We start from the raw sequence: 10452 nt of genomic DNA on the forward strand, positions 1-10452 counted from the left end.
AATTAAAAGGAACAGTTTTTAAATAAAATAATTCATAAGAAGTGAGAATAAGATAATTCACTCTTTCTCTCTCTGTTTTTCTTTTCTTCCATGAAATTGAAGTTGTTTTGCTAACTTATAAATAGGTATATCTCCTTTCCAATTGACCATTTGCTGTTAACATCTCTTCACAGGTAAAGTATTTCACTGGAAGATGAGAACAAATATAACAATTATGTGTCTAATTAATACTTTTTTGAAGAGAATATCAATACCTAGAGTCAATTTGATTTGGTTAGTAATACCTCTTCTGTTTTTGATGATTATATATATATATTTTTTTCATCATTCTTAATTTTTTGTCTATTAATTATATTTATCTGATGATAACTTTTAAAACCTTTTGCCTTTATCTAGGTAATATGTAAGATTTATGAGGTTGTTGAAATTTATATGATCTAATGATACAGGTGCTGCAAATAGAGTTTCTTTGATGTCAAACTGCCAAGAAAGCACGTATACACCTCTAATTTATGAATCTATGCTTCTGTCACAGGATGCCAAGAGGCCACCAGACCAAAATCATATTATTAAAGATGGCCAAGGGGAAGCATCTCCAAACAGGAGGCAAGATTCATCAGACAGGTACCCTGTTCTGTGTCTTTCACCCTACCCCCACATCCCATCATGAGGTATGGCCTGCCAGGGTGATTAAAGGGAATTATGAACGGCAGTGGAAGGAGGCATTCATTTCTGTTGACATACATATTGACTGGCAGGTATCATGACTCAATTGCTACCCTGTCTTCCTCGCACAGCCCTGCAAATAGCCAGCAGGCCATGGTGACCAAGGAAAGGGGTGTGGGTACTGGTAGCATTAATATCTATCTAACTTAGCCACAGTCTTTATTCTTACAGGCTGGATCATTTCTTTCTAGGAGGAAGTTCAGAAATGTGTTAGGCGTAAGCCTAGTGTCCAGCTGACCCACTCAGGGAAGTATTAATACAAGTCTGGATGGAGTTGGGTTCCAACGGGAGTGCCGTATGCTGGGAGTCAAAATCAGGGTTGAGGGCAAAGCATAGCTGGGACAGAAACTGGTGCTAAAGCCTAGAAAATAATTCAGGAGGTAGGGAATCCAAGTGACTCCAGACACAGAGCCCAGGGGATGGGATCTGACAGCAGAGAAGGGTACAGAGGTCCCACAGAAAGCTACCTTCCTCTTCACTCTCCTGGTAGGTCCCCATTCCCACCTTCATGTAATCAGAGTTGTTAAGACTATTAAACAGAATTGTGAAATGACAATGGGAGGATGTTTCCACTTTTGTTTTCAATGTTACTAAATATTGCCTTAACATGTGCTCTCTTGAACAAGATTTGAAATCTGCATAATGTGTCCTCACAGACCAGGGATGGGAAAGGGTCCTGGGGCAACACTGGCTGAATGAACGTGCAGTAGCTGCTGCTTTGTATTGTACACAGCAGAGCCACATGAAGAAGACGCCGTGGTACTGTGATGGCAACCCCAGAGGATTACTCCAGAGTATTTTCCCCCAAAACTATGGAAATAGCCTGGGCACCTATATAAGAATATGATTTCTGGCCTTCTCACTCAACAGTCTGACCGTATAACGAATAAATACCGACTCCCAAACTGATGACCCTGCCCTGCCACCCTCTGGATTATTTTACTTAGTAACAAGAACAAGTGTGTTCTGCTCCAACCACAGCAATCCCCTTAGTGAAACTCGGGCCCTCAGTATGCCCCTCCCCTAGCCCTAGTGGTCCATCTCTCCTCTTCTGCTGCTTCCTTCAGGCATCACTGGGCCCACACTGTGCTTCCTACCACCATGCCATACTCAAGGCAACATCCTTTAATTTGAACTTCCACAACTTCCTTCTCCAATAAAATTCTACTTGTCCAATTTTCACTGTCTTTGGCATTTCTTCAAAGACAAGTACTAGAGAAGGATAAAGCTCCATGTAAGAATTAAACCTATGACTTTGGACTCCTTAGCAGAACGTTCTAACCTGCTAAGCAAAAAGGCCATCTCCAAGTCCAACACAAACACCTTGTCCTTATGTGCCCCAACCCCCACTGCAGGAGGATAAAATTGTGCTGGTGTGTTTAAAGACTGAAAGAAAAGAAGGAAACCTTAAGCCAAGCAAATTGGAAATAAATATTATTTTTATCTAAGCCTACACCAGTGTGAAAATTCTCCTTTCAAGAAACAAAGTTTGCTATAAATTCTCAATGTGCCAAAAAGTCAGCAATGGTAGCCCTTATTCCACACCTCCCCTAAAAGAAGGGGGTGCTTTTTCTTATATTGTAAACTCAGCATTAGTTAGAATCTCTTCTAAACTTCTAGCAATCTAGTGTTCAAAAATATTTAAGTTTACAGCTCAAAAAATAAATAAAGACGGTTGGTTTTGAAGATCTTTCAGGCAGCTTCGTTTGCCTAAATAAAAGTTTAGAAATCTTAAATTTGATAATTCAAATTCTTTATGGTGTTTTCCTAGAAATACATCTCAATACCTAAATGTCATTTTTAAATGACTGGAGTGGTGATTATGGCCATGGATTCAGGAACACACAAATGTCAAAAGCTATCTACAACTGGCTTTGGCTTTCCTTAGGGAGCCCAGGAGATGTTCAGAAATTAAATACCTGAATCAAAAGGCATAAGTCACCTAAGGTTGATGTGATTCTTGACTTTTCTCAAAGCATTGGGGAGGAGAGATGGGCAAATCAAAAGTAGGCTGGCAACAGAATACTTTTCACGCAGTGGGAATCCTTCTATTTATTTAGTAAGCCTTCCTTCCTCACTGCTGTTTATTTTTCTTATCAGTTAAAGTTGGGTACTAGATTTCCACTGTATTCACTTTGTTTATCAAATGAGGGAAATAACCTTAACTGGCCTATTCTCCTGATATATTCTACAGATGTCATAAGGGATTCTAGAATAAGTATTGCAAGGTCATTCCCTAACACAAACCTGACCGGCTTGCATGCTAGGGCATCTGCAGCATTCATGGTGGTGCTCTCTGTCTCAGCTTTGACTAGCTCCTTGGGAGGAAGAGGTTGACATGTTTCCTGGGGGGTGGGAGGTTGTCACCTATAACAGCTGGAAACCTGTGAATCCCCCCCTTTCCTGACATACTAGAAAATCTTTTTATATATCCTACTTGTTCCAGTTCTTTGTCCTTGTATTTGATCAAAAAATTCAAAAGCTAATTAACTTTAGAAGTTCTTTGAGATTGGAGATTATGAAACAGGTACTCCTTCTTTACCCGGGAAGATGGTAGTGCCTATGTTTCTGTTTAATAATAACCCATTCCTGATTGTAAAGGGAACACTATCCTATTATTAAACATAAAAAAGTGAAAAACATTCCAATACCCACAGACAACTACCAGTCATCTGGTGTGTGTGTGTGTGTGTGTGTGTGTGTGTGTCTGAAGGCATAGTGAAAATCTAATTTTAAATATAATTTACTCAGATTATTAAAACAGTCTGTATAAATGATACTAGTAACCATATAATATTCCGTTGTGTATTCTGCTACTAGGTTGAAGCATATGAAATTACTGACATTCAATCTTTTTAATCTACAAAAAATAGCAGTTTGACCTGATTCAACCAGCTAAAATTTATTTAAAATTTGTTGACTCTTATTAAACATTGTGTATAGCTTTTAAAACTGTTAAATAACTGACTTATGAACATTTCTGAACATATTTATATTGTTCACATATTTAACTTTTCCTCAAAATAATTACCAGAAACAGTAAGAGTTGATTTGGAAGGTAAGAAAAACTTGGAAGCACTTAACACTTATTTTGCAATTCCTTATAAAGACATTGCAGCAGTTTATGTTCATTTTGATTATATATAATAGTACCAGTTTTATCTTATCCTCATGAAAATTGAGAATTATAATATTTTTATCTCTGCAATTATATGGGTAAATATTTTATGACATATTATTTAATTAATATTACTAAAATTAGCACAATTAATATTTGCTTTAATTTTAGATTGAGATGAAAAAATATAATTTGTAAATGTTTGAAATTAGTTGAGAGGCATAGCGTAAAATCTAAAATGGAATTAGGTTTAATGTCTGATATTAAATTACTCTTCTTCTATGCTCTGGTTTCTTTTCAGATCGCATAAATCTTTTGCCTTTTTAAAATTACTCTTCTATTACCCCAGATCCGTGATATCAGAGTTTAATTGGTGAAGTGTAGGAAACTATGAAATGACAATTTAATTGATACTAACTTTGATTTCAAATGAAAAGCATGTCAAATTTCCCATTGTGAGTAATTAATTTCTATGCAAAATATATGTGTGGATTTGCCATATTTCTTCAGCAAAGGAGGTTTTTGTTTGTTTTTGTTTTGTTACTAGCCTCACTTCAAAAATATGCTCTTTTTCTGTCTTTGAAGTCATTTTAACAGTTAAATTTTAAGCATAGCTCAATTGGGAAAGAAGCTGGTTTATTAAAAAGATAAATAAAATTGGTAAACTCTTTAGTCAGATTGATCAAGAAAAAAATGATAGACACAGAAGTTACCAATATCTTCTATTAAAAGAGGAGGTATAACACCTAACCTGTGGTGATAAAGCATCGATCTGGAATGCTGAGGTCTCCAGTTTGAAGCCCTGGGTTTGCCTGGTCAAGGCACATATGGGAGTTGATCCTTCCTGTTCTTCACCCTTTCTCTTTCTCTCTCTGTCTCTTTCTTCTTCCTCTCTCTTTAAAATGATTTTTTTAAAAAAAAGGAGGCATCACCATAGATTCTATAGATAGTTAAGAGTTAATAAGAGTATTCTGAAGTACTTTCTACCAATACATTTGACAAATTGGATGAAAAGGATGAATTTTTAGCACAAACTATAAAATTTAATCAAAAACAAATAAACAACCTAAAGAGGCCTATATCTTGAAAAAATTATAGGAGCAAATCTTATATTAATTATGTATTATATATTGTACATCAATCATAATACAATAAACAAACTAAAACTAAAATAATACTCCAGGCCCATATGACTTCACTGGCAAATTCTACCAAACATTTAAGAAAAAAAAAAGAAAGCTACATAAATTCTCCAGGAAATGGAAGAGAAGAAAACACTTCTCAACTCATTTTTATAGCAATATTACCTTACACAAAAACTATAGATATTACAATAAAATAAACTATAGATCAGGGGTAGTCAACCTTTTTATACCTACTGTCCACTTTTGTATCTCTGTTAGTAGTAAAATTTTCTAACCGCCCACCGGTTCCACAGTAATGGTGATTTATAAAATAGGGAAGTAACTTTACTTTATAAAATTTATAAAGCAGAGTTACAGCAAGTTAAAGCATATAATAATAATTACTTACCAAGTACTTTATGTCAGATTTTCGCTAAGTTTGGCAGAATAAATCTTTATAAATCAAGTTAAATCTATCTTTTTATTTATACTTTGATTGCTCTGCTACTGCCCACCATGAAAGCTGGAACACCCACTAGTGGGCGGTAGGGACCAGGTTGACTACCACTGCAATAGATGAATATACCTTAAGGGCAAAGACACAAAGAACATTGGAGTTGGAGATGAATTTGACATAAAAGGAAGGAAAGGTGTTAAGGATCACTACTTTTCCTGGCTAGTGCAAATAAAAGAACCAGCTTTGAAACAAAGATGATCGGTTCAGGTTAGAGATAACCAGCTCAATGTGACTTGAGACTCAAAGAGAAGGAATCAAATAGATATGGCACTCAGAAAACTTGATTTAAAGTAAAATACAGTGAGTCAGTACTAGTTGTGATTCAAACTACCTAGATAGAGGAGACGGACTAGAAAAAGAACGAAACCTAGGACTGAGTTTACAAAAACTCAAATTTAAAGGCTGGATATAAAAAAATAAAACTAGAAAAAAAGGAAAAGGAATGGTTAGCAAGATATGAGGTGGTATTTTTTTTTTTGTCTAAGAGCTAAGGGAAATGTCATCAAATAGTACCTTTTTGAAAAAATGTGCTCTAAAAATATCTTTCATAAATTGAAATATTATTTCAAAAAATGCGAGCAATTGTAAAGGAAAATAAAGTCAGTTAAGTAAATAAGGATAGGTAAATGGAAGTAATTTTAAACATCAGAGATGATGTCATACAGAGAATGACTTTTTCAAAAGCAAGTGACAATTAAAATGTTTGTTTAATACCTTTACTTCTTGTCCAAAATTCAACTTTATGTGATAATAATTTTACTAATACTACTTTATTTTTCAATTTTAATTCATTTAAAATTTTAAACTTTTCTTTTTATTTTAAATTTTTAATTGATTTTTAGAGAGAGAGGGAAAGAAAGAGGGAAGAGAAGTGGGAAGCATCAACTCATAGAAGTTACTCTCCATATGTGCCTTGACGAGGAAAGACTAGGGTTTTGAATCAGTACCTCAGCGTTCCAGGTTGATGCTTTATCCACAGGTCAGTCTATAAGTTTCCTTTTCAAGTTTTTCTTTACTATTCTATTTTGCTTCTAAAGTTATAACTATTAAAAATATTTGCAACAAAAAAAATATTTGCAACAGGCAAAGAAATGATTTCTATAGGAGTCAAAAGATCTTTTGATTATTAGATACTAGAAAGCCCGGCGGTCATACGAAATGACCGCTGTCCTAGATAATATAAATTGTAATTAAAATCATTTGTGCAAAGGTGTCTGCTAATTCAAACTGAATTACCCAGGGCAGCCGGGGAGAACGCCCCTTTGCTTACTGCCCCACGAGGTTTCCCCCTTCTACTTGCTTAATTGCTTAAAGTAGAGTGCAATGAAGGAAACCACTGGCAGTACATTTCTTAAGAGGCACCGCTAGCTCAATAAATAAAGGTGATTTAAATAATAAAATGTTAATTCACATGTCAAAGATCTCTTTGTACACAACATTTCTTGTGTAGATCTTTCCATCATTTTTAAGCTTGCCTTGCAGAGGACCATCAATTATTTTTAATTTTACGTCAGAGGAATGCTCAAAAATTAAAGTTTGCCCTGACCGGTTGGCTCAGTGGTAGAGCGTCGGCCTAGCATGCAGAAGTCCCGGGTTTGATTCCTGGCCAGGGCACACAGGAGAAGCGCCCATCTGCTTCTCCACCCCTCCCCCTCTCCTTCCTCTCTGTCTCTCTCTTCCCCTCCCGCAGTGAGGCTCCATTGGAGCAAAGATGGCCCGGGTGCTGGGGATGGCTCCTTGGCTTCTGCCCCAGGCGTTGGAGTGACTCTGGTCGCAGCAGAATGACGCCCTGGAGGGGCAGAGCATCGCCCCCTGGTGGGCAGAGCGTTGCCCCTGGTGGGCATGCCGGGTGGATCCTGGTCGAGCGCATGCGGGAGTCTGTCTGACTGTCTCTCCCCGTTTCCAGCTTCAGAAAAATACAAAATAAATAAAAATAAAAAAAATTTAAAAAAAATTAAAGTTTCTCCGTTTGAAACTTTTAATCCTTTTTGCGTTTCGGTCAGCATTACTCTGTCGTTTTTTTGCATTTCTCTCCTGCCTTTGTTCAAGGGACTTATTTTGTCGAGACAGGCTTTTTTGTCTTGCATCTGAGGCAAGCCTTGTTTCTCTATGCTCATCAGTCTCATTTTGCCGAGAAAGACACATTTGCTCTGCGACTGAAGCAAGCCTTGTCTTTCTCTGCTCAGTGGTTTCTTTTTGTCGAGAAAGCCGTTTTTGTGCAGCTTTAGCTCCTTTTCTCTCCTCTTCAGTGCTGTATTTTCTAGGAGGCATTCTTAAAAGAAATTACATTAAGACGTAGTTTTTATGTAAAACAGATGATTGCCAATGCAAACAAATGTTCACCTTCCCCCTGACCCACTCAATTTGCTTTCAGCCTTGGCGGGCGCAACTTCACCCCATTGGCTAGTACAGTTACGCAAACAACCAATAAGTTATTGGCGACAGACACTTAAGCCGCATATAATAAAGAAATATAGAAAAGACATTAAAAATGTTATCAGTGATCATCTCTGAGTATTTAGATTTCTTTTTTTTTTTTTCAGAGACAGAGAGAGAGTCAGAGAGAAGGATAGATAGGAACAGACAGACAGGAACGGAGAGAGATGAAAAGCATTAATCATCATTTTTTCATTGTGACACCTTAGTTGTTCATTGATTGCTTTCACATATGTGCCTTGACTGTGGGGCTACAGCAGACTGAGTAACCCCGTGCTCAAGCCAGCAACCTTGGGTCCAAGCTGGTGAGCTTTTGCTCAAACCAGATGAGCCTGCACTCAAACTGGCAAGCTCGGAGTCTCAAACCTGGGTCCTCTGCATCCCAGTCTGATGCTCTATCCACTGTGCCACCGCCTGGTCAGGCATTGGGGTATTTAGATTTCAAATACATTTTTCATGACTCTTCAATGTAAAACAAGGAGACAGTGTTTCCCACCTATGCTATTTTCTTGTTTATTTATCATTTATTTTCTCTTTTTGAGTTGTCTGCTATAATATTTTTACCTCTTTCTACTAGGTTTTTGGCCTTTTTCAAACTTATTTAAAGTTATTTTCTATATACAGTCATGCTTCGCCATATCGTGCTTCACTTTTTGCAGTCTCACTGTATTACTGATTTTTAAATTGTATATATATTATTTTGTATCACAGATTTTTCGCTGTATCGCAGAATTTTGCAGTATATAAGAATTTTTTATATTTATTATTTTAATTATTTTTGCAGCAAAATAAGTAGGGGAAATGTTAACAACAGTGTGGGAAAGATTTATAAGAGTGTAGGAAGAGTTTATAAAACCTTAAAAATATATATATAAATAATAAAATAAATATAAGGTCACTACTTTGCCGATTTTCGCCTATCACAGGGGGTCTGGGACCTAACCCCCACAATAAATGAGGGATCACAGTATTACCTTTCTTGCCTCTTTTCTGTTATACATATTTGTAATTTCTCCCAGCTCATCATTTTGTTTTAATTTTATTCATATCATTCGCCATATAAAAGTTTTAATTTGTATTTTATAAAATCTGTCAGTCCTGGACCAGAAACCGCGGGGCGGCGGCGGGGCGGGCGCGGCACGGACGAGCGCCCCATGGAGTACCCCACGCTCTGCGGCCCGGGCTCGTGGCTCGCACCCGCCGCGGACGCACAGATACTCGGATACCCACCTGGCAGAGCCAGGACCCAACGAAGACTCTGAACAATGTCACCATGCGCCAGGGCACTGTGGGCATGCAGCCACAGCAGCAGCGCTGGAGCATCCCAGCTGACGGCAGTATTATATCTGATGGTTCAGAAGGAGCCCTACCAGTGCAGCCTGCACGACCATCACCCTGCTGCCCCCGAAGATCCCTGCCGCCGGAGCTGGTCCTCTGCCTCCACGGACTCAGTCATTCCCTCTGAGTTGGGGAACACCTACTACCGGTGGTGCTCATAGGGGAGCAGGGGGTGGGCAAGCCCACTCTGGCCAACATCTCTGCAGGTGTGCACAACAGCATGGACAGCGCCTGCGAGGTGCTGGGAGAAGATACATATGAGCGAACATTGATTGTTGATGGGGAATGTGCAACAATTATACTCCTGGACATGTGGGAAAATAAGGGGGAGAATGAGTGGCTCCAGGACCACTGCATGCAAGTTGGGGATGCCTAGTTGATTGTCTACTCCATCACAGACCGAGCCAGCTTTGAGAAGGCATCTGAGCTGCGAATCCAGCTCCGTAGGGCCTGGCAGCCAGAGGAGATTCCTATAATTTTGGTTGGCAACAAAAGTGACCTGGTAGGTGCCGGGAAGTGTCTATTTCAGAAGGGAGAGCGTGTGCTGTAGTGTTCGACTGCAAGTTCATTGAGACCTCTGCGGCTGTCCAGCACAAGGTGAAGGAGCTGTTTGAGGGCATTGTGCGGCAGGTCCGCCTCCGGCGGGACAGCAAGGAGAAGAACGAGCGACGGCTGGCCTACCAGAAGAGGAAGGAGGGCACCCCGAGGAAAGCCAGGCGCTTCTGGGGCAAGATTGTGGCTAAAAACAAGAACATGGCCTTCAAGCTCAAGTCCCAATCCTGCCATGACCTCTCTGTGCTCTAGGAACCCAGCGTCACCCGGATGTCCCTCTGAGGGACATCGTTGAAGTCCATTGGGACCGATAATCTATATTAGATTAGATCCTTAAATATTGTTAGATGCGGCTTCCCCTAGTGCACCTAGGAATTAATGTGTTAGCCTATTGGGCAAGAAAATGCATGAGAAATGACAGATTGTTGTCCAGAGTCAGTATTTATTTACAGGAAAAGCCTGACCTTGCTACTTGAACACCCAGGCTGATTAGAGGATGTGTTAGGTATTTACCTGTGTTTCCTCTTTCCTTTGGATAGTAGAAAATTCAAGCCTTAAAAGAATGCCTAGAAAAAGAACTTTTCATTATTAAAAATTTCCCCAGTGTTCTGATAAGTGAATTTGAGGGCAATGGGTCTTAA

General features: G+C 38.8%; 1 pseudogene; it reads left to right on the plus strand.

The window, feature by feature from the left end:
- The first annotated feature begins 575 nt into the window (after positions 1-575).
- On the plus strand, positions 576-10120 carry LOC136335473 (GTP-binding protein GEM pseudogene; annotated as a pseudogene).
- The last annotated feature ends 332 nt before the right edge of the window (positions 10121-10452 follow it).

This window comes from Saccopteryx bilineata, chromosome 4, assembly GCF_036850765.1.
Source record: "Saccopteryx bilineata isolate mSacBil1 chromosome 4, mSacBil1_pri_phased_curated, whole genome shotgun sequence".
NCBI lineage: Eukaryota > Metazoa > Chordata > Mammalia > Chiroptera > Emballonuridae > Saccopteryx > Saccopteryx bilineata.